At 57.5% G+C, this 24,745-nt stretch overlaps 1 long non-coding RNA gene across 2 annotated transcripts in view; it reads left to right on the top strand.

Annotated features, from left to right (window-relative positions):
- LOC138566924 (uncharacterized) overlaps window positions 1-24,745 on the top strand; it is a 522,453-nt gene that overhangs the window by 492,092 nt on the left and 5,616 nt on the right. The gene's annotated exons all lie outside the window — the stretch shown is intronic.

Below are 24,745 nucleotides of genomic sequence, written 5' to 3'. Positions count from 1 at the left end.
CAGTTGCCCGCACATCACTAAAGAGAAGGGACTCACAGACCAGATGGCATGGGAGGACATCTTGGCACCTAGGGATTGGCAAGGGTTATTTTTTCGCAGTCTTCCAAGAAAAATTATTGAAAGGTTATTTTTGGAAATCTTCCAATAAATATTAAGAGGCCGATTCATGGAATAATTAGCGCGGCGCAAGTGGGCAAAAACGTGCGAATCGCAGTGGAATAGCGAAAATCGCAGTGCAAGTGCGAAAATCGCACGAAAAGCAGCGCATGTCGATTCATGGAAGGCCGTGCGCGAGAAAACCAGCGGATGTGCGATAAAAAAGTGCGCGGCGCACGTTGGCACACAGGCCATCTAACAGCGTGCGCCAGGTCACAGCGAAAATCGCACAGGCCACAGCGAAATTCGCACATAGCGCGGCGCACGCAACAAAAGTAGGCGGAACACGGGCGTAACACTCGGAAAGGGTAACAACTTGCCAAAACGTGGGCGTCACGGGGGAAGTACAGGGCACAAGTGCGCGGAACGCCCACACGCTCGCCTACAACACGTATTCATGGAATAGAATAGGGGAAAAAAGCGCACGCTCAAACCAGCGCACAGGCACAAACACGACCGCCACAAGAAAGCAGGCGGTAGCGTCTCTGCGGCTGTAAGAAATGTGCGCCAAAAGGTGCGCCAACAAATAGCACCTATATACTGCCATGATGAATGTCCCATACTGTGGCCCTCCAGGAAAAATGACGTGCAAAGGGGTACCCACAAACACGGACACCCGCTGACAAAAAATACATGTGCGTGTATACCGGGGTGCGCGGGAAGTCTCACACGCGATTTCAGCAGGGTACGTGCATCACAGGGGTTCGCGTGAAGTTATTCGCGCGATCGGGCCTGGGGGAGCGGGCTACGTGTATTTCAGGCGTTCGCGTGAAGTTTCTCACGCGATCGGGCCTGGGGGAGCGTGCTACGTGTATTTCAGGGGTTCGCGTGAAGTTTCACACGCGATCGGGTCTGGGGGAGCGGGCTACGTGTATTACAGGGGTTCGCGTGAAGTTCCTCACGCGATCGGGCCTGGGGGAGCGTGCTACGTGTATTTCAGGGGTTCGCATGAAGTTTCACACGCGATCGGGCCTGGGGGAGCGGGCTACGTGTATTACAGGGGTTCGCGTGAAGTTCCTCACACGATCGGGCCTGGGGTAGCGGGCTACGTGTATTACAGGGGTTCGCGTGAAGTTCCTCACGCGATCGGGCCTGGGGGAGCGGGCTACGTGTATTCCAGGGGTGCGCGGGAAGTTCCACACGCGAATAGCCTGGGCGCGTGTATTTGAGGGGTGCGCGGGAAGTTCCACACGCGAATAGCCTGGGCGCGTGTATTTCAGGGGTGCGCGGGAAGTTCCACACGCGAATAGCCTGGGCGCGTGTATTTCAGGGGTGCGCGGGGAGTTCCACACGCGAATAGCCTGGGCGCGTGTATTTCAGGGGTGCGCGGGAAGTTCCACACGCGAATAGCCTGGGCGCGTGTATTTCAGGGGTGGGCGGGGAGTTCCACACGCGAATAGCCTGGGCGCGTGTATTTCAGGGGTGCGCGGGGAGTTCCACACGCGAATAGCCTGGGCGCGTGTATTTCAGGGGTGCGCGGGAAGTTCCACACGCGAATAGCCTGGGCGCGTGTATTTCAGGGGTGCGCGGGAAGTTCCACACGCGAATAGCCTGGGGGCGCGTGTATTTCAGGGGTGCGCGGGGAGTTCCACACGCGAATAGCCTGGGTGCGTGTATTTCAGGGGTGCGCGGGAAGTTCCACACGCGAATAGCCTGGGCGCGTGTATTTCAGGGGTGCGCGGGAAGTTCCACACGCGAATAGCCTGGGCGCGTGTATTTCAGGGGTGCGCGGGAAGTTCCACACGCGAATAGCCTGGACGCGTGTATTTCAGGGGTGCGCGGGGAATTCCACACGCGAATAGCCTGGGCCTGTGTATTTCAGGGGTGCGCGGGAAGTTCCACACGCGAATAGCCTGGGCGCGTGTATTTCAGGGGTGCGCGGGAAGTTCCACACGCGAATAGCCTGGGCGCGTGTATTTCAGTGGTGCGCGGGAAGTTCCACACGCGAATAGCCTGGGCGCGTGTATTTCATGGGTGCGCGGGAAGTTTTACACGCGATTTCTGCATGGTACGTGTATTTCAGGGGTGCCGGGGAGTCCCACATGTGATTTGACAGTGTGGGTCCTCCCAGGTGTTCCCTGTACACCCTCCACGGCCCCTGCAGGCAGCCCACACCACAGGGGACTACCCTGCATCCCTGGTCATGTCCCGCAGGCAGCCCACCCAACATGGGCATGCCCCCCCAGCAAAGGCACATGTCTCCTTGAACTAATGAACACCAACTCATGTCCCCTTGCACCCCCACCCCCCAGCACTGTGGGGCACCTGCCAGCAGGCCCCCACCCATGTCCAACTCATGTCCCCCACCACCCCCACCCCCCAGCACTGTGGGGCACCTGCCAGCAGGCCCCCACCCATGTCCAACTCATGTCTCCCACCACCCCCACCCCCCAGCCACCAGGGTCACCCTCCACCAGGCCCCCACTCATGTCACCCACCACCCCCACCCCCCAGCCACCAGGGTCACCCTCCACCAGGCCCCCACCCATGTCTCCCACCACCCCCACCCCCCAGCCACCAGGGTCACCCTCCACCAGGCCCCCACTCATGTCTCCCACCACCCCCACACCCCAGCAGTGCAGGGGCACCCTCCACCAGGCCCCCACTCATGTCTCCCACCACCCCCACACCCCAGCAGTGCAGGGGCACCCTCCACCAGGCCCCCACTCATGTCTCCCACCACCCCCACACCCCAGCAGTTCAGGGACAGCCTCCACCATGCCCCCACTCATGTCACCCACCACCCCCACCCCCCAGCCACCAGGGGCACCCTCCACCAGGCCCCCACTCATGTCTCCCACCACCCCCACACCCCAGCCACCAGGGGCACCCTCCACCAGGCCCCCACTCATGTCTCCCACCACCCCCACACCCCAGCAGTGCAGGGGCACCCTCCACCAGGCCCCCACTCATGTCTCCCACCACCCCCACCCCCCAGCCACCAGGGGCACCCTCCACCAGGCCCCCACTCATGTCTCCCACCACCCCCACACCCCAGCAGTGCAGGGGCACCCTCCACCAGGCCCCCACTCATGTCTCCCACCACCCCCACCCCCCAGCCACCAGGGGCACCCTCCACCAGGCCCCCACTCATGTCACCCACCACCCCCACCCCCCAGCAGTGCAGGGGAACCCTCCACCAGGCCCCCACACATGTCTCCCACCACCCCCACACCCCGGCAGTGCAGGGGCACCCTCCACCAGGCCCCCACTCATGTCTCCCACCACCCCCAAACCCCAGCAGTGCAGGGTCACCCTCCACCAGGCCCCCACTCATGTCTCCCACCACCCCCACACCCCAGCAGTGCAGGGGCAGCCTCCACCAGGCCCCCACTCATGTCACCCACCACCCCCACCCCCCAGCCACCAGGGGCACCCTCCACCAGGCCCCCACTCATGTCTCCCACCACCCCCACACCCCAGCCACCAGGGGCACCCTCCACCAGGCCCCCACGCATGTCTCCCACCACCCCCACACCCCAGCAGTGCAGGGGCACCCTCCACCAGGCCCCCACTCATGTCTCCCACCACCCCCACACCCAGCAGTGCAGGGGCACCCTCCACCAGGCCCCCACTCATGTCTACCACCACCCCCACACCCCAGCAGTGCAGGGTCACCCTCCACCAGGCCCCCACTCATGTCTCCCACCACCCCCACACCCCAGCAGTGCAGGGGCACCCTCCACCAGGCCCCCACTCATGTCACCCACCACCCCCACCCCCCAGCCACCAGGGGCACCCTCCACCAGGCCCCCACTCATGTCTCCCACCACCCCCACACCCCAGCCACCAGGGGCACCCTCCACCAGGCCCCCACTCATGTCTCCCACCACCCCCACACCCCAGCAGTGCAGGGGCACCCTCCACCAGGCCCCCACTCATGTCTCCCACGACCCCCACACCCCAGCGGTGCAGGGGCACCCTCCACCAGGCCCCCACTCATGTCTCCCACGACCCCCACACCCCAGCAGTGCAGGGGCACCCTCCACCAGGCCCCCACTCATGTCTACCACCACCCCCACACCCCAGCAGTGCAGGGTCACCCTCCACCAGGCCCCCACCCATGTCTCCCACCACCCCCACACCCCAGCCACCAGGGGCACCCTCCACCAGGCCCCCACTCATGTCTCCCACCACCCCCACACCCCAGCAGTGCAGGGGCACCCTCCACCAGGCCCCCACTCATGTCTAAGACCACCCCCACCCCCCAGCCACCAGGGGCACCCTCCACCAGGCCCCCACTCATGTCTCCCACCACCCCCACACCCCAGCAGTGCAGGGGCACCCTCCACCAGGCCCCCACTCATGTCTCCCACCACCCCCACACCCCAGCAGTGCAGGGGCACCCTCCACCAGGCCCCCACTCATGTCTCCCACCACCCCCACACCCCAGCAGTGCAGGGGCAGCCTCCACCAGGCCCCCACTCATGTCACCCACCACCCCCACCCCCCAGCCACCAGGGGCACCCTCCACCAGGCCCCCACTCATGTCTCCCACCACCCCCACCCCCCAGCCACCAGGGGCACCCTCCACCAGGCCCCCACTCATGTCTCCCACCACCCCCACACCCCAGCAGTGCAGGGGCACCCTCCACCAGGCCCCCACTCATGTCTCCCACCACCCCCACACCCCAGCAGTGCAGGGGCACCCTCCACCAGGCCCCCACTCATGTCTCCCACCACCCCCACCCCCCAGCCACCAGGGGCACCCTCCACCAGGCCCCCACTCATGTCTCCCACCACCCCCACACCCCAGCAGTGCAGGGGCAGCCTCCACCAGGCCCCCACTCATGTCACCCACCACCCCCACCCCCCAGCCACCAGGGGCACCCTCCACCAGGCCCCCACTCATGTCTCCCACCACCCCCACACCCCAGCAGTGCAGGGTCACCCTCCACCAGGCCCCCACTCATGTCTCCCACCACCCCCACCCCCCAGCAGTGCAGGGGCAGCCTCCACCAGGCACCCACACATGTCCCCCTGCCCCCAGGTCCTGACGATACTCAATCATGGCAGTAATGGGCAGCATACCCAGCACAAACACCCAGGCAAGGATTGCATCCACCCACATAGTGAATGCAATTACATGATACAACCCCAATGGCAAGTTTGTAAATGAACACATGTCCGTCACACACACATACACAATGGGTGCAAGTCAATGTCAAAACCCATACCATGACATGTATGAAACCAATGAGAAAATACCACAAGTGAAAGTTAAAAAGAACATGTATTAAAGATGAAAAATAAGTAAAAAAATCAAACATACAACAATGGGGATAACAAAATAAATGGTCCATGTCCGAGAACAAATGTAAAAATAAAAAAAACAAAGTAATCCAAAAACAAATGTTGTCCAAAGCAAAATCATGTGGAAGTAAAATAATGAAAAACCATTTCCTCATGGTGAACACAATAATTAATAAAAAAAATGTTTCTTCAAAAAGCAAACTATATACACGAAAATTCCAGGGTCCATGAGCCCAACACCATAAATGAAACCTACTACTACCTAATGAAAATAATATATACAAAAAAGTGGCCATTGTCCGAGCGGTCCAAAAAAACAAAAATTAATAAAGGAAACCTAATACTAACTAACTAAATAACTATATACAAAGGCAGCGGGCAATTCCTGCGGCTCACTCGGTGATGTTGCTGGGCAGGGCATCATCGAACTCCATGTCGATGTCCTGGAGGCGGGACTCTGTCCTGGCCCCGAGGTCTCGCAGGGATAACCCCATGTCCAGCTCAAACTCCCTGCGAGCTTCCTCGAGGCACTCAGCCCGCCTCAACGCCCGACGCATGGAGAACTCCGCCCTGCCCATGGTGAGCCGCTCCTCTTCCGCCCGCTGCCGCTCCGCACCTATCCGCTGGACCAACTGCGCCCACACGGAAGACACCACCATCCCAGGGTTGCCCTGCCCTCCGGCCGATGCCTGCCCCTCTGATCTTGATGGCCCCGAGCCATGATGCCTCCCACGTCGAGCCCGCTGCTGCCTCCGACGCCACTGCCTCTGCCAGCACGACGGCATCCAGGCTGATGGAAACCACCGACGCCGTCGTGCACGTGCCCTGCCTGATGATGCTGTCACATCTTCCATCTGCTGGGGTCCAGTTGCTGTGTTGTCCACCCCTGCTGGACCTCCGACTCCCAACTGTGGCAGGGATGGGATCCCCACCGAGCTGGCTGCATTGGTCGGGGCAGGTCCACAGGGGGCCCTGGTGGCATCTGGGCTGGAAGACGGCAAGGAGGACGACTGGTGGATAGCCTGCACAGAGGAGGAGAGGGCCGCCACATTGGCCAACACATGCAGGAAACCCCCGAACATGGCCGATCCCAATTGGGCCACGTCGGCACGGTGTACTTCGTGATGACGTGCGTGCTCCTCCCGGGAAACACACACGGCATCACGAATCACAGCCGTGCGCATCGCGACCCCAATCAGGACCTTCTCCGCACGGCCAGGGGTTCCCACGTCCGCAGGTGGAGGGGAGTCAGGTGACATGGACATCCCCTCTACCTGCGGACGGGCCTGGGACGGGGCATCCCTGCTGGTGCATGGTGGTGCACTCACAGGGTCAGGGACAGCGACATGCACAGGCCCCTCCACGGTGACCTGTGCTGCCTCCTGCCCCTGGCCCTGGACTGCACCACTTGCACCAGCAGGGATGCCCCCACCAGGCCCCATGTGTGCCCCAGTGGCGGCCTCCTCCTCCTCTGTGCAAACCACCAACCTGGATGGCTCCTCACCGTCTCCCACCGTAGCAGGCCCCTGTCGGGGCTCACCCACCCCTTCCGCTGCAGCCGTGGGGGCATCCCCGCCGCCTTGCTCCACAGCGCCGTCTCCACCCTCTTCTTCACTAGCCGCTGCGTAGAGGGAGACAAAGAACACAAGCATCAGGGCACTGTACAATGGTCCCCTAGACAGGAAGCAATAGCAGATGAGCACCACTGTCAAAGTACACTTCCATCATGTCCCTCCACAACACATGGGTCAGTCCAGGCAAAACACACACAGTAACAGGCATGGTGCATGCCATGGACATTTCCATGCATGTCCAATGGACTCTTGAAACATTCAATGATATGTAACTCACATGCATCATGGCTCATGCCTATCACATGCACACACTTCACCTCAGTCACATCCATCTGGCCCCAAACACACCAAACACAGCGGATACAAGGGTAATTTGGCTGCTTCACTGAATCTGTGCATTGTCACACACATGTGTCATGCATCCATGGCATGCACAAGTCACAGACACGCAGGTCAGGCACACAGACATGGCTACCATATATGTACCTGACATCAGCACCCATCCCTCACCCCCACCCATGTCCAGGTACAGAGACTGGCATGCTCTCATGTTCAAAATCTGCATAGGGCTCCCCATGCGGCATTTGAACACATGCAACAACCATGTGGGTCACACATCACTGGTCGCACATGCATTACCATGATGTCCCTGCACACATACATGCATACATGGCCTATGGCACACATACAGGCAAGTATCATAGAACCAGCACACCGCAACATGCCCTGTCTCACACAGTAATGCTTGGACACTTACCGCTCAACTCCAGACGGGCCTCCCTCTCAAGGATCTGGGCGTGGAGCACTGGGCGTACGCGTTCCAGGACCCTCATCTGGATGGAACTCATGCGGCCCCGGCCCCCCTCCATGAGGCGCCGGGCCTTCACAAGGGTCCTGGACCTCAAGTCCTCCCAGCGCTTCTTGATCTTCAGGACGTCGCGGGTTGCCACCCCCTCCGCGTTGATGGCAACCACACAGTCGGCCCAGATCCTCTGCCGTCCTTCCTTGCTGGCGCGGGACGATCCAAAGAGGGCATCATACTGCCCCAGGACATGCTCCACCAGGACACCAACTTCGGTGGCAGTGAAGCTGGTGCCCCTCTGCCCCTCTGGCCTGGGGTTGCCACTGGTGCCAGATGTGGAAGTGCCCGACATGGCAACCCCAGAGGCAGCTGTGGGTGGGCAACTGGGTCCTGGGGCTGGGCTGTGGAGCGATGTAATCCCAGTCGGGAGTCTTCAGTTCCAGCAGGGGTGGACACAGCAACTGGACCCCTGCAGATGGCTGATGTGCAGGCACCAAATGGCAGGGCACGGTGGCAGCAGGCAGGCAGGCAGGCAGGCAGCAGCAGATGGCACGTGGGAGGCTGCTCGGGGCACTGGGGGGCAGTAACTCGGCCTTCTGGGCAGGAGCGTGGTCTTCCGTGTGTTTTCGCGTGGCCAGCTTGATACGGAGTAATTTGGCACGTGAAAATCCTGCACGTCAGCGGGAAATCCGAGGAAAGGCCCTTACCGCGTAAGCGCGTCAGCACGCATACGCGATTCTATTGGACCAGAGTCCCTCAGCGCGTAAGCGCGTCTGTGACGTGACCCGCACGGGTGTTCCCCACTCAGCACGTGATGACGGGGCACACGTGGAAATACTGCACGTCAGAGTGTCATCGCGTGTAATTGGACAAAAGTGCGCGTACACGCGATTGGCCTATGTACGTGTATTTAATGGGTGCGCGGGCACTTACACACGCAAGTACGTCAGCGAACCTGTATCCCGTGGTGCGTGTGAATTTCCACACGCTATTGGACTGGGAACTGGATTCCAGGGGTGCGCGGGTCACACGCTGTATCCCGTGGTGCGTGTGAATTTCCACACGCTATTGGACTGGGAACTGGATTCCAGGGGTGCGCGGGTCACACGCTGTATCCCGTGGTGCGTGTGAATTTCCACACGCTATTGGACTGGGAACTGGATTCCAGGGGTGCGCGGGTCACACGCTCGCCTAGAACACGCGCAAAGCATAAATTTGCGCACTTTAACAATAACAAGCTCAGACGCCAGGATGAACATACCGTTCCTAGCAGCAGTGGCAGTGGGCTACCAAAGGAGGAAGAGGAGGATAGTCAGGGCCAGAATATTCTCACCCAGAACCAGCCTTTTCGGGATGCCTGATGACCAGGTGTATGGGAGGTACAGGTTTCCACCACACATTATACTGGACCTGGTGAGTGAGTGGGAGGATGACCTCACATCACCCACCCTGTGCTCCCAAGCACTCAGCCCCCTGGAGAAGGTCCTCAATGTACTGCACTTCTTAGCCACTGGATCATTTCAGCGGACAAGTGCCATAGTGGGTGGGGTGTCACAGGCCACCCAGTCACGCTGCCTACACCAGGTCTTGAACATCATGACTGCACGCCCATCAGTCCGCAGGCACAGATACCTGCCCAGAACACCTGCAGAAAGGCATGCTGCCGCCCTGGATTTTTACGGTGTGGCACGATTCCCCAAAGTGCTAGGTGCCATCGACTGCACCCATGTGGCTCTACGTCCCCCCAGGGCATCTGAGCACATCTATAGGAACCGCAAGCACTGGCATTCCATCAACGTGCAGGTAGCATGTAATGCCAAGGGAATCATCACCTCAGTATATGCCAACTATCCCGGCTCCACCCACGACAGCTTCATTTACCAAATGTCCACCCTAAGCCGGGACCTAGACGCTGGGCGGCATGGCGATACATGGCTGCTTGGTGAGTATGTATGCCACTGCACATGCATGCATGTTGGATACTGAGCAAGGTCACAACCCCACCAATGATACCAATCACCACCTCCACAGGGGACAGTGCCTACCCTCTCAGCCCCCACATGATGACGCCAATTCGGAACCCCACCACGCCACCCGAGGTAAGATATAACACAGCCCACATTACGACCCGGGGCATAGTGGAGCGCACATTCGGAGTGCTAAAGTCACGCTTTCGCTCCCTTGACCGTTCTGGCGGGCAGCTGTTATACGCTCCCCCAGTAGTGTGCAGGATCATAGTGGCAGCATGTGTCCTGCACAACGTTGCAACACGCCGGGGCCTGGCCGTGGACATGGTGGTGGCACCACATCCCCAACCACATGCACAGCCGCTGCGCATGGGAGGGGAAAGGGCACGGGGGGAGGCAGCCCGTACACAGCTAGTGGCTAATTATTTCACATAGAAATCACACCCCTGTGGAGTGCACACTGCACTGGCACATTCCATCTTACAATCAATGATGACTCAACCTGACACTGATCCTGAATGTCTGGAGAATGAACCGTGAATACCATATCAGCCTGAGATTGTTCACCTGGAAGTGTCACAATGTGTGCATCCCTACCCACACAGACACCACCAATGCAGTTTTGTTAAGTTACACATTCAAGCAGCTAAAATGATTACCCACTTGCAAAATGCAACAAGAGGACAGTGCCATGTCAGCCAACCCAACCCCAGCACCGCCACACGACACACCGTGCCATGCCAACCTAATTGCAGGTAAACAAAGTAATCCCCACAACATGACACTAGTCTCACTATGTACAGTGTCCCTATTAGAAACCTGCAACACCTGAAATGCTCACAGCAATGCCGGACCAACAACATACTTGAGCACGTAGTACCATTAACATGACATCACAAATGTTACATATTAGTAGTCTCACCACCTGGAAATGCCTGCACTCCCACCACTACCAACTGTGCAGTGTTGGCGCCATGTAGAGTTGTAGGTGCACTGCTGCCAACATGGACCCCATCTCCAGACTAGAGGTCCTTGTGTAGACATGAGGAAGGGACCTGCAAATTGGGAGGTAGACACAGAAGATGAGTTACACATCAATGCAACATGCAGTGTACAACACAACAGCAATATGCACTAGGAATGTATACACAGTATTGACTACAGACTGCCCACACAGCTCATGGGAGTCCAACGTCACTGTGTAATTCACTGTCACTTGGGCACACCCTTTGCAAGCCCATGGAAACGGGAAGCAGGAGGGGTGTGTGTGACTCAAACCCAAGCATCTGAACCAAATACATTACAAGCCTGCATGTGCCCAGCCACAATGCAGCGTATGCCCACAGGAACCACGGAAGCCAACAAATCGTCCCAAAAAAATAGGGAATAAAAGAAATAACAATAAAAATAAAAATAAGAAACAATCAAAAATGGCCATTGATGGGCCCGGGGGGGTTGGGGAGGCCACCCAGGAGGTCCGAGGACAGGATGCACACCAGAACCCACCTGCGTGGATCCTGGGAAAATAAAACACCTCCATGGGCTCATGGCCCACACGGCTACCCTGTTGTGGGAGTATCACTGCTGTCGCTATTATCACCCTGTGCAGCTGCATCCGGAGGTGGTTGCACTATGGGAGGCAGCCCACGCAAGGCCCTAGTCTGCTCCTCCATGGCTGCAAGCATGCGGGTGTGGTAGGTCTGGTTCTGGAGGATGAGTGTGCGGAGGTCCCCATGCAACAACTCACGGGATGCCCGGACCTCCGCCCTCGTTGCCTGCATCTCAGCTGAGAGCGTACGGGTGAGACGCTCCAGCTGCTGTTCTGTCCTTTGGTGTGTTGAAGCCTCAAGCTCAACAAGAGTCGTCCTGAGGTGAAGGAGCTCCTGCCTCAGGGCTTCCCTGTGGCCCTGGGACTCAATGGAGATGGCCTCCTGCAGAGTCGCCAGTGCCGCCCGCCTGTCCCTGTTGGACCCCAACATGTCCTCCCTGTGTGACTGGCAGATGGAGTCGGTTGCCTGCTCTAGTCGCTCCATCAGCCTTTCTGGGGGGACAATGGAAGTGGCCACCCTATCCATGGCCTGAGCCATCATCTTGGATGATGCAGCCTGTTGGGTTGCCATACCGTAAATGGATTGCTCCCATGCGGTATTGCCGGGTGGCGTACGGCCACCACGTCGGCGGGCACCACACCTGTCTGGGGCAAGGCGAACTGCGCCTTGCTGTGCCGGCACTGCCTGAGGCTGCAGGACTGCATTCCCCCTCTGATCTGCTGGCCCAGGAACAGGATCAGATGTCGCGGAGTGTGATCCTGCATCCGTAACCACCGAAGGCGTAGCTGCCAACACTGACATCCCCATGGAGGGTTCTGACCCTGGTGCAGGTGGGTGAGACAGAACAGAATCCCTCCCTGGAACACTCACCTGCGACGGCACGTAGGTCTCATCCGAATCAACACCTGAGTACAGCTCGGGGGAGGTGCAGCCAGAGACACCCCTTGAGAGCACGACCTGCAGCACTTGTGGGTTCTCCCCCACCACCACACCACGTCCCTCACTGGTGGTTGGTCGGCCCTCGGACCCCTCCTGGGTCTGCACCATCTCCACAACCCCAGCAGTATCAGGTGCGTCTTCCCCTGCAAAGACATGAAAACAAAGAAATGGAAACAGGCATTAGCACCATGGCACACAATGAGGGCTGAGAAGCAAGAGAACCAGTACTTGATTGACACATGTCCCACATGACTGAAACCCTCCCATGCATGCACCCTCACTGCGTATGAAGTGCAGGCAAATGGCACACACTGATGACACCAAGATGGAAAATGAACACATTTTCTGCATGCTGCCTGGCAGTGGCATCACACATTGGCCTGTGATTGCCAGGTGAAACACACATGCCATCACACAGATGGCATGTACCATTGCTATTGAGTGAAGATGGAGAGGAGGGCAGCACCTATTCATTCAGTCCAGTTCCCGCATGTAATTGCTTTTCTAATTCTAACAGGTCAGATTTTTCACCTGGAGCTGCCAGTCTGAAATGGTCCAATTGCACAGGGACATGTGTGTACAAATGATATCCAGGTAACAAAGTCACTCCACTTCACCATTGCCATGTCAGACATGTGACTAGTGGACAGCGACATGGCTAGTAAAAGTGGGGGAATGCAAACAATCTGACTGAATGAACAGTGAAAAATAAGCAACAATGTTGTGGCAAGGTGACACTTTAAGGGCAACTGGCGTGCAGTTGGGCTAGATGTCTACTGTTGGCAGAAGGGATACTGCTATGGCCAAATGCAGCTGCGCAGGAAGTATTGCATGAAGCACATGGCTGACCCATACGACTCAGGCGCTCACCTGGCAACCAAACAGAAGCCCTCACACACACACCATGCACATGGATGACACACACATGCATGTGCACTCACCGGACAATGCCTCGTAATCAGCCAGATCTCCCACGCCTTGGATCTGTTCCTCCGTGACGTAGGTCCCAGCGACTGACGCATGTGGAGTGAGTTCCATGTCTACTACTGGAGACCCACCTCCAGTCACTAGAGTTGCGGCATGACTTGAGGCCAGCTTACTCTTTGCCCTGCGCTTTAGGTCATTCCAGCGCTTATAGAAATCATTGGCTGTGCGCCTCACGATTCCAAGGGCACTTACGATGTCCGCAACGGTCTGCCAGTGTGCCTGGCGTTGTGCAGGTGTGGTCTTGGGTCCTGCAACAATGACCATCTCGTTGTCATGTCCGGACACATACTCGACAAGTGCATTCAGTTCGTCATCCGTGAAGCTGGGCTTCCTGGACGGGCCGGACTGTGTAGCCGTGTCTGGGGCATCAGCCTGTGCCGGACGAGCACTCTTCCTCTTCCGCTTGGAAGGTGGTGGTGATCCTGAGTGTCCTGCGCCGCTCTGGACACTAGGGGCAGGAGCCCTGGTGGACTCTGTATCAGGAGTGTGGGATTGCACACTCAGCATGGGAGTTGGTGCAGGCATTGGCTCTAGTGTGATGGTGTCAGGGGGAATGTCAGCAGCATGGACTAGGACCGACACTGTCCTGGGTGGGTGTGTGAGGGCTGGGGTGGATGGAGCCGCAGCTGCCCCTGCAGCCTCTCCGCCCTGCCTCCTTGGTGCAGCAGATGACCTTGCTGCCCCAGATCCACGTGGCATGATGGCATCAACGTGCACCAGCGCACGTGTCGTAGCCCTGCTGACCTGGAAGTCAGCCATGGAGTCAGCCAGGTCTGGTGCCACAATGGGCTGGTCCAACAAGGGCTGAGCATGGATGGTGTCAGCCACATCAGCCTCTACGGGAGGGGGGGGGGATTATGGGTGCCCGTGACTGGTCCTCCACACATGGGGGGACAGGCTCACCCTGCAAGTTACGACCACGTCCCCTACCGGATCCACCACGGCCACCACTTGTGGCTCTTCCACCTTTGCCACCCTTACGGAATCCTCGCCTCCCAGCCATGGCACTGATGTTAATGTGCGTATGGGAGTGGATGTAGACTATTGTCCTGGGCAATTGGGGGTCAAAGGGGTTGGGTACCAGATGGTAATTGTACCCTAGTGCTCTAGCAAGGCTGATTGTAACCCCTGGGGAAAGATGACGGGTCACGCAACGCACAGGAGGCCCAAAAAAGGGAGATGACGTGCACGCAACCCCTCCTAGACCACGTGTGCAGAAAGAAAAACCTGCACTACGCTGTGGCACCCAGTAACACAAGAATGAACGTATGCGTGTCACACGCAGCCTAGAATGACCTCTGAAGGGGTAGGCTACACACGGGGCAAGCACAGATGTTAGATACGTGCGTGACTCACCGTCTGCCTGGTAAACGAGCGTGTAAAAGGAGCACGTTTGGTTGGCAACACCCCCGCCAAAAGAAGATTTGTACGCTGTCTGAGGAGACAGGACAACAGTAGAAGGGAACACTGTTTGAGGGAACAGGCCCAGGTAAACCAGTAAAAGAGAAAAAAGAGAAAAAGCTGTCAGAGGTAACAGGGAATACGAACTTGAAACGCCGTGAAGTAAATCGCGTGTGAAACGACAAGAAGTACAGAATTCACCCACTCGCTCTCCACGAAAAGCACGTACAAGGAAAACGTGTTCTACACGTACCTTTTATACAGGCCCACACGTCCAGCGTCACTTACGCGGCGTGTACGCGCTAGGGCCATTTCCACCAATTACATGCTTTGTCACTTCTGCGTGTAGGGCCATTTCCACCAATCACACGCGATTACACTCTGACGTGCAGTCTTTCCACGTGTGCTCTGTCATCACGTGCTGTGTGGGAAACACCTGTGCGGGTCACGTCACAGACGCGCTTACGCGCTGAGGGCCTTTCCTCAGTTTTCACGCTGACGTGCAGGATTTTCACGTGCCAAATCACTCCGTACCAAGCTGGCCACGCGTACGCACACGGAATACCACGCTCCTGCACGGAAGGCCGAACTACTGCCCCCCAGAGCCCGAGCACGCTCCCACCTGCTGCTGCCTGACTGCCTGCTGCCCCTGCACTGCTGGGGGGTGGGGGTGGTGGGTGACATGGGTGGGTGCCTGGTGGAGGCTGCCCCTGCACTGCTGGGGGGTGGGGGTGGTGGGAGACATGAGTGGGGGCCTGGTGGAGGCTGCCCCTGCACGGCTGGGGGGTGGGGGTGGTGGGAGACATGAGTGGGGGCCTGGTGGAGGGTGCCCCTGGTGACTGGGGGGGTGGGGGTGGTGGGAGACATGAGTGGGGGCCTGGTGGAGGGTGCCCCTGGTGACTGGGGGGGTGGGGGTGATAGGGGACATGAGTGGGTGCCTGGTGGAGGGTGCCCCTGCACTGCTGGGGGGTGGGGGTGGTGGGAGACATGAGTGGGGGCCTGGTGGAGGGTGCCCCTGGTGACTGGGGGGGTGGGGGTGGTGGGAGACATGTGTGGGGGCCTGGTGGAGGGTGCCCCTGGTGGCGGGGGGGTGATAGGGGACAAGAGTGGGTGCCTGGTGGAGGCTGCCCCTGCACTGCTGGGGGGTGGGGGTGGTGGGAGACATGAGTGGGGGCCTGGTGGAGGGTGCCCCTGGTGACTGGGGGGGTGGGGGTGGTGGGAGACATGGGTGGGGGCCTGGTGGAGGGTGCCCCTGGTGACTGGGGGGGTGGGGGTGGTGGGAGACATGGGTGGGGGCCTGGTGGAGGGTGCCCCTGGTGACTGGGGGGGTGGGGGTGATAGGGGACATGAGTGGGGGCCTGGTGGAGGGTGCCCCTGCACTGCTGGGGGGTGGGGGTGGTGGGAGACATGAGTGGGGGCCTGGTGGAGGGTGCCCCTGGTGGCGGGGGGGTGGGGGTGATAGGGGACATGAGTGGGTGCCTGGTGGAGGCTGCCCCTGCACTGCTGGGGGGTGGGGGTGGTGGGAGACATGAGTGGGGGCCTGGTGGAGGGTGCCCCTGGTGACTGGGGGGGGTGGGGGTGGTGGGAGACATGGGTGGGGGCCTGGTGGAGGGTGCCCCTGGTGACTGGGGGGTGGGGGTGGTGGGAGACATGAGTGGGGGCCTGGTGGCGGGTGCCCCTGGTGTCTGGGGGGGTGGGGGTTGTGGGAGACATGGGTGGGGGCCTGGTGGAGGGTGCCCCTGGTGACTGGGGGGGTGGGGGTGGTGGGAGACATGGGTGGGGGCCTGGTGGAGGGTGCCCCTGGTGACTGGGGGGGTGGGGGTGGTGGGAGACATGAGTGGGGGCCTGGTGGAGGGTCCCCTGGTGGCGGGGGGGTGGGGGTGATAGGGGACATGAGTGGGTGCCTGGTGGAGGCTGCCCCTGCACTGCTGGGGGGTGGGGGTGGTGGGAGACATGAGTGGGGGCCTGGTGGAGGGTGCCCCTGGTGACTGGGGGGGTGGGGGTGGTGGTTAGACATGAGTGGGGGCCTGGTGGAGGGTGCCCCTGGTGACTGGGGGGGTGGCGGTGATAGGGGACATGAGTGGGTGCCTGGTGGAGGCTGCCCCTGCACTGCTGGGGGGTGGGGGTGGTGGGAGACATGAGTGGGGGCCTGGTGGAGGGTGCCCCTGGTGGCGGGGGGGTGGGGGTGATAGGGGACATGAGTGGGTGCCTGGTGGAGGCTGCCCCTGCACTGCTGGGGGGTGGGGGTGGTGGGAGACATGAGTGGGGGCCTGGTGGAGGGTGCCCCTGGTGACTGGGGGGTTGGGGGTGGTGGGAGACATGGGTGGGGGCCTGGTGGAGGGTGCCCCTGGTGACTGGGGGGTGGGGGTGGTGGGAGACATGAGTGGGGGCCTGGTGGAGGGTGCCCCTGGTGACTGGGGGGGTGGGGGTGGTGGGAGACATGGGTGGGGCCTGGTGGAGGGTGCCCCTGGTGACTGGGGGGGTGGGGGTGGTGGGAGACATGAGTGGGGGCCTGGTGGAGGGTGCCCCTGGTGGCGGGGGGGTGATAGGGGACATGAGTGGGTGCCTGGTGGAGGCTGCCCCTGCACTGCTGGGGGGTGGGGGTGGTGGGAGACATGAGTGGGGGCCTGGTGGAGGGTGCCCCTGGTGACTGGGGGGGTGGGGGTGATGGGAGACATGGGTGGGGGCCTGGTGGAGGGTGCCCCTGGTGACTGGGGGGGTGGGGGTGGTGGGAGACATGAGTGGGGGCCTGGTGGAGGGTGCCCCTGGTGGCGGGGGGTGGGGGTGATAGGGGACATGAGTGGGTGCCTGGTGGAGGCTGCCCCTGCACTGCTGGGGGGTGGGGGTGGTGGGAGACATGAGTGGGGGCCTGGTGGAGGGTGCCCCTGGTGACTGGGGGGTGGGGGTGGTGGGAGACATGAGTGGGGGCCTGGTGGAGGGTGCCCCTGGTGACTGGGGGGGTGGGGGTGATAGGGGACATGAGTGGGTGCCTGGTGGAGGCTGCCCCTGCACTGCTGGGGGGTGGGGGTGCTGGGAGACATGAGTGGGGGCCTGGTGGAGGGTGCCCCTGGTGACTGGGGGGGTGGGGGTGGTGGGAGACATGAGTGGGGGCCTGATGGAGGGTGCCCCTGGTGACTGGGGGTGGGGGTGATAGGGGACATGAGTTGGTGCCTGGTGGAGGCTGCCCCTGCACTGCTGGGGGGTGGGGGTGGTGGGAGACATGAGTGGGGGCCTGGTGGAGGGTGCCCCTGGTGACTGGGGGGGTGGGGGTGGTGGGAGACATGAGTGGGGCCTGGTGGAGGGTGCCCCTGGTGACTGGGGGGGTGGGGGTGATAGGGGACATGAGTGGGTGCCTGGTGGAGGGTGCCCCTGCACTGCTGGGGGGTGGGGGTGCTGGGAGACATGAGTGGGGGCCTGGTGGAGGGTGCCCCTGGTGACTGGGGGGTGGGGGTGGTGGGAGACATGGGTGTGGGCCTGGTGGAGGGTGCCCCTGGTGACTGGGGGGGTGGGGGTGGTGGGAGACATGAGTGGGGGCCTGGTGGAGGGTGCCCCTGGTGACTGGGGGGTGGGGGTGATAGGGGACATGAGTGGGGGCCTGGTGGGGGCTGCCCCTGCACTGCTGGGGGGTGGGGGTGGTGGGAGACATGAGCAGGTGTGCAGGGTAGTCCCCTGTTTTGTGGGCTGCCTGCAGGGGCCGTGGAGGGTGTAGAGGGAACACCTGTGAGGACCCACCCATCCTAATCGCGTGTGTAACTTCCCACGCACCCCTGTAATACACGTACCAAGCCAAATCGCGTGTGAGAATTCCCGCGCACCCCTGAAATACACGTACCCTGCTGAAATCGCGTGTAAAACTTCCCGCGCACCCCTGAAATGCATGCGCCCAGGCTATTTGCGTGTGGAACTTCCCGCGCACCCCTGAAATACACGCGCCCAGGCTATTCGCGTGTGGAACTTCCCGCGCACCCCTGAAATACACGCGCCCAGGCTATTCGCGTGTGGAACTTCCCGCGCACTCCTGAAATACACGCGCCCAGGCTATTCGCGTGTGGAACTTCCCGCGCACCCCTGAATTACACGCGCCCAGGCTATTCGCGAGTGGAAATTCCCGCGCACCCCTGGAATACACGTAGCACGCTGGGAGACATGAGTGGGGGCCTGGTGGAGGCTGCCCCTGCACTGCTGGGGGGTGGGGGTGATAGGGGACATGAGTGTGGGCCTGGTGGAGGATGCCCCTGCACTGCTGGGGGGTGGGGGTGGTGGGTGACATGGGTTGGGGCCTGCTGGCAGGTGCCCCACAGTGCTGGGGGGTGGGGGTGGTGGGAGACATGAGTCAGGCATGAGTGGGGGCCTGGTGGAGGCTGCCCCTGGTGGCTGGGGGGTGGGGGTGGTGGGAGACATGAGTGGGGGCCTGGTGGAGGGTGCCCCTGGTGACTGGGGGGGTGGGGGTGATAGGGGACATGAGTGGGTGCCTGGTGGAGGGTGCCCCTGCACTGCTGGGGGGTGGGGGTGCTGGGAGACATGAGTGGGGGCCTGGTGGAGGGTGCCCCTGGTGACTGGGGGGTGGGGGTGGTGGGAGACATGGGTGTGGGCCTGGTGGAGGGTGCCCCTGGTGACTGGGGGGGTGGGGGTGGTGGGAGACATGAGTGGGGGCCTGGTGGAGGGTGCCCCTGGTGACTGGGGGGTGGGGGTGATAGGGGACATGAGTGGGGGCCTGGTGGGGGCTGCCCCTGCACTGCTGGGGGGTGGGGGTGGTGGGAGACATGAGCAGGTGTGCAGGGTAGTCCCCTGTTTTGTGGGCTGCCTGCAGGGGCCGTGGAGGGTGTAGAGGGAACACCTGTGAGGACCCACCCATCCTAATCGCGTGTGTAACTTCCCACGCACCCCTGTAATACACGTACCAAGCCAAATCGCGTGTGAGAATTCCCGCGCACCCCTGAAATACACGTACCCTGCTGAAATCGCGTGTAAAACTTCCCGCGCACCCCTGAAATGCATGCGCCCAGGCTATTTGCGTGTGGAACTTCCCGCGCACCCCTGAAATACACGCGCCCAGGCTATTCGCGTGTGGAACTTCCCGCGCACCCCTGAAATACACGCGCCCAGGCTATTCGCGTGTGGAACTTCCCGCGCACTCCTGAAATACACGCGCCCAGGCTATTCGCGTGTGGAACTTCCCGCGCACCCCTGAATTACACGCGCCCAGGCTATTCGCGAGTGGAAATTCCCGCGCACCCCTGGAATACACGTAGCACGCTGGGAGACATGAGTGGGGGCCTGGTGGAGGCTGCCCCTGCACTGCTGGGGGGTGGGGGTGATAGGGGACATGAGTGTGGGCCTGGTGGAGGATGCCCCTGCACTGCTGGGGGGTGGGGGTGGTGGGTGACATGGGTTGGGGCCTGCTGGCAGGTGCCCCACAGTGCTGGGGGGTGGGGGTGGTGGGAGACATGAGTCAGGCATGAGTGGGGGCCTGGTGGAGGCTGCCCCTGGTGGCTGGGGGGTGGGGGTGGTGGGAGACATGAGTGGGGGCCTGGTGGAGGCTGCCCCTGCACTGCTGGGGGTGGGGGTGGTAGGAGACATGGGTGGGGGCCTGGTGGTGGGTGCCCCTGGTGGCTGGGGGGTGGGGGTGCAGGGGGACATGAGCAGGTGTGCAGGGTAGTCCCCTGTTTTGTGGGCTGCCTGCAGGGGCCGTGGAGGGTGTACAGGGAACACCTGTGAGGACCCACCCAGCCTAATCGCGTGTGATAATTACCACGCACCCCTGTAATACACGTACCCAGCAAAATGGCGTGTGATAATTCCCACGCAACCCTGTAATTCACGTACCCTGCCAAATCGCGTGTGATAATTCCCGCGTACCCCTGTATTACACGTGCCCTGGCTAATCGCATGTAAGACTTCCCGCGTACCCCTGTAATACACGTTCCCTGGACAATCGCGTGTTGAACTTCCCGCGTACCCCTGTAATACACGTTCCCTGGACAATCGCGTGTTGAACTTCCCGCGTACCCCTGTAATACACGTTCCCTGTACTATCGCGTATTGAACTTCCCGCGCACACCTGAAATACACGTACCCTGGCACCCTGGCTAATCGCGTGTATAACTTCACACGTACCCCTGATATGCACGTTACCCGCTTTGCGTTCCTTGTTTGGCAGCCCTGTAAACTGGTCCAGGGTTAGCGCAGCCCTTTGCGATGATTTAGCGATTTTGATGGCTTTTCCTTGCGCGAGGGCGTTCTTGGGGGCGTTACTGGCGCTGCTGCAGGGTCGCTGCGATACTCTGCGCCACGGCTGGTTTGGGAGCCTAAAATCCATGAATACACTGTGCGCGGAAATCGGTTTTTGCGCACGTGCCTGGCGCAGACAATCGCACGCGGACACTCTGCGCCAGCCGCTTGCGACACTTTTCTGCGAAATTCTATGAATTACCCTGTAAATTGGGACATTTTTGGGGGGAGGTCTCCTGGAAAATGATTTAATTAATTATTTAACCACTTTTGGGAGACCCCTCTTAGAACAATTATTTTTGAGTTATTTCTTGAACATCTTTCAGAAACAACTTTAACCACTTGTGGGGGACCCCTCTTAGATTTTGTGGGGGGGGGGGGAATCAAGGATTTTAGAGTGTAATATAAGTAGTTTAGACAGAGCAACAGGATTGGGGTAAAAGTAACTTCAGAACAATGAGTGTTGAATAAATAGACTTGAGAAGAGGCCAAGCAATTGAGTTATTGAATGATTGACTTGAGGAGAGGCCAAGCAAATAAGAGGTATTGTGAGGAGAGACCACGATAAAAGAGTACGCCCTGGATACCTGGGTTTTAAAGAACGGTCAGAAGGAATCGTACCTAGAGCCCTTTAAGGGTGACGTAGGAGACGAATCTTGTTTAAAGACAAATTCAAAGAGGTTGGTTCACACTCCGATCGGAGTATATTTTTAGAGGGTAAGACAGGCCTTAATGAGAAGACTGTGAGAGATTTATGTGGCCCTCTAATCTGTTATGTATGTCAAAATTATGTTAAATGTTGTGTACAGTACATTTGTTTAAATTGGAGAATTATTAAATTGAGAAAAATTGGCATCAAGCCAGAAATTAAATGTTCAATAATAGGAAAAAAGGGGATGAACATATGAACTATGGATAAAAATGCACATATAGGCATTGTTTAAACTATGGTAAACATAATAGTAGGTGATTAAATGCAGAATAAAGTGAAAAAGTGGTCATTCTTTGAACCCTTGTAAAAACCAAAATACAGTAAATATGGGGTTAATTCTTATATTTGACAAAATTAGATAAGTTAATCAATCTGATTAACCTAACACAGCGAAAAACCACATTAGTCTTGATAGAAACGAAGGCTAAACAGATACAGATAAGAAAACCGCAGCACATGAGAATGTTGAAGACTAAACAAATATTCTTTTAAAAGGAAGAACAGTGAAGTGTGTAGCTTGGCAGATTGCCAAGATAAGATCATGCACACTGCTAAAAGGATAGTGTTTGTTTAAACAGATAACAGCCGACCCAGTTAGACGAGTTAATTTATATTGACAGTAAAACGTTTTTCTGAGCAAAATGCAATTAAAGGCTATGTGTGTAGGGAAAACATGACAAATAAATTATGATGAGGAAACAGATGCGAGGGAAGCTCTTGTCTGTGTACAGAGCAAATTAACTCTTTAGTGATCAGTATGTTGAAAGAGTTGATGTTTCCAGACTAAGGAGAATTGAATAAATTGAAGTGTTGCCTTATGATTTAGGGCTATTTGTACAGCAGTAAAGCCATGTGTAGGTTGGGAAAAGTCATGCTGACACATTGTTTAAGAATACCGGAGCTGTTTTTAATTGTAAAAAGTTGACTGATTATGTGGTAAAATAATGATGGAAGTCTCATGTTAAAGGGAAGTATTTATTGAAACACTTTTTGCATGAACTGTGTCTCATTGGGAGGGCAGTGCTTTGGTCATGTTAAGCTAGCTGGCAATGAATGCTTTTTGAATACGGTGCATTATGAGAAATGCCATAGGTTATTTGGTTTTATGTGTGGCAAATAGCTGTGCAAATGAGAAGAGAATGAGGCATTTTTTCTTTTAAATAAAATGGGTTATTTATTGTGCCATGACTGGGAGTTGAGAATAGAGAAATATTGCCATGCAATGATAGCATGAAGTGCAAATATTTGTAATACAGAAGACAGGTGTCAAGCAAGGGAGCAATGTTCCCAGTGCAATATATTGTGTCTGAGAATTTTGAGGACATTTGGAGACACAATCAGAAAAAATGTGTCTAGAATCACACAAGTTGAGAGGAGTCTAGCTGAGATTCAAAATGTGTTTTTGTGTGCAAAAAACGGCAAAAAGCAGATCAATGTGTGAGAAGTAGATGATATTTGAACTAGGCACAGTAAATGGTCATGGTAAATGACAGAAATAAATGAAAAAGATATATCGTTCTGACTACATTTCTGAGATATATGACAGAAAGGGGAAAACTGTTTGAAGAAAATACTAGCAAGCTGTACCGACATGGGCAGGCACCCATATAGATTCACTGACATGGGAAAGAATGTAAACACATATGCACACACACATGCAGACATGCAAGCACACACACAGAATTACGCACATGTGTACATGTGATTTTATGGGAGTATAGGCAATTGGTACATTACAGACAGATGCATCCTTGCACGCATACACACACACTCACACACACACATACACACACACACATGCACGCATGCACCCACAGGAGGCAAAAATGAAATACGAGAACAGGAACAGTAACTATATTTTACTGCGGTCGTAAGCAAAGACTGTTTGAAGTAGATAGGAAAACGGTTTGGGAACACGTGGGAGTGGCAGTGGGATCGCCAGAAAAGAATGTGGCAGATATTGCACATTCTGTGCTGGCTCGATGAAAAGCTTGCGAAGGTTAAAGCTGATTCAATAGAGAAAATATTCAGGAGTAATGGGGAAAGTCACAAATCATAAAAAAGTGAGTGCAACACAGGGAAATAATTAAGCGTTAAGCAGGCTTTGTAATCAACAGCTTGCACCCATGCAGATATGACAGAGCGCCAGGATGGACAATTTTAAAATATGAGAGGCTTGTTCTGCCTCAAGCATAGAGCCTTTTCTATGGACAGGTTGATTTAAATTAAAGATTACAATTGTGAGAGTCACATGAGTTGGGGACAGGATATGTCAGACCAGGACAGAGCAACCTTCCGTGGAGAGGAGGAAGCTGACACATGTGGCCCTGCAGGGTGTTTTTCAATGGATAAGGAAAATTTAGACCTCCCTATATCTCGGCCGTCAGAATCATAGATGCAGCTAAAATCCACCTAAAGAGCGATCCCATGGTCAAGAGGGGGGACCTGCCACCACATGTGAGCAGGCTAAGGTCACTGCCAGGTAGAAGGCAGTGTGGAACCATTGTCCCTGCTATGAACAGACAGACGATGGGAGATTAGGAGAATGTGAGTTTGGGATTTCACAGTTTCCTTTGTTAGAGAAGGGAGGAGCGAGGTCACAGGATATACCTTAACCACAGATGGGTAAGAATAATTTAAGGTGTAAAATCCTGAGTCCAATTTTGTGACGCTGGGAAATGGATACATGAGTTTGTAAAAATGACAGCAAGAGGCACATTTGCTACAGGAGACATTAAAGGTCTTCTAGCTGCTATTCTTGGGTAAAGAGCTGGATATTTGAGTATTACCATGTTGAGCACCGCTCATGATGGAGTGCTGTTTCTGTATCCAGACACGTCAGATATGGGAGCTATAATGATGTCAAGGGCTGCCAGAGCCCATGTAGAAGCAGCTCAAGAAGCTAGTGGGTATGGGAGCCAAACCATGACCAGAGATATAGCTGACCATCACAAATTATTGCAGGCTTTTGCAAGAAAAGAATCGTCAGAAAGACGATGCTAGGAAAGGTGAAGAGGCAAAGTTAGAGCAGAAAAAATTATCATACTACGCCATGGAAGGGGCAATGTTGACTAGTGGAGATGGATTGGATTTACAGAAAACAGCAAGCATGCTGCAGGTGAATAACCAAAGGCAGTTTCATCAAGGTAATAATAGATTCATACCACAAGGTA

The sequence above is a fragment of the Ambystoma mexicanum genome, chromosome 2p (genome assembly GCF_040938575.1).
Source record: "Ambystoma mexicanum isolate Mex_15411 chromosome 2p, UKY_AmexF1_1, whole genome shotgun sequence".
Taxonomy (NCBI): domain Eukaryota; kingdom Metazoa; phylum Chordata; class Amphibia; order Caudata; family Ambystomatidae; genus Ambystoma; species Ambystoma mexicanum.
This window is presented reverse-complemented; position numbering and strand designations above follow the sequence as displayed.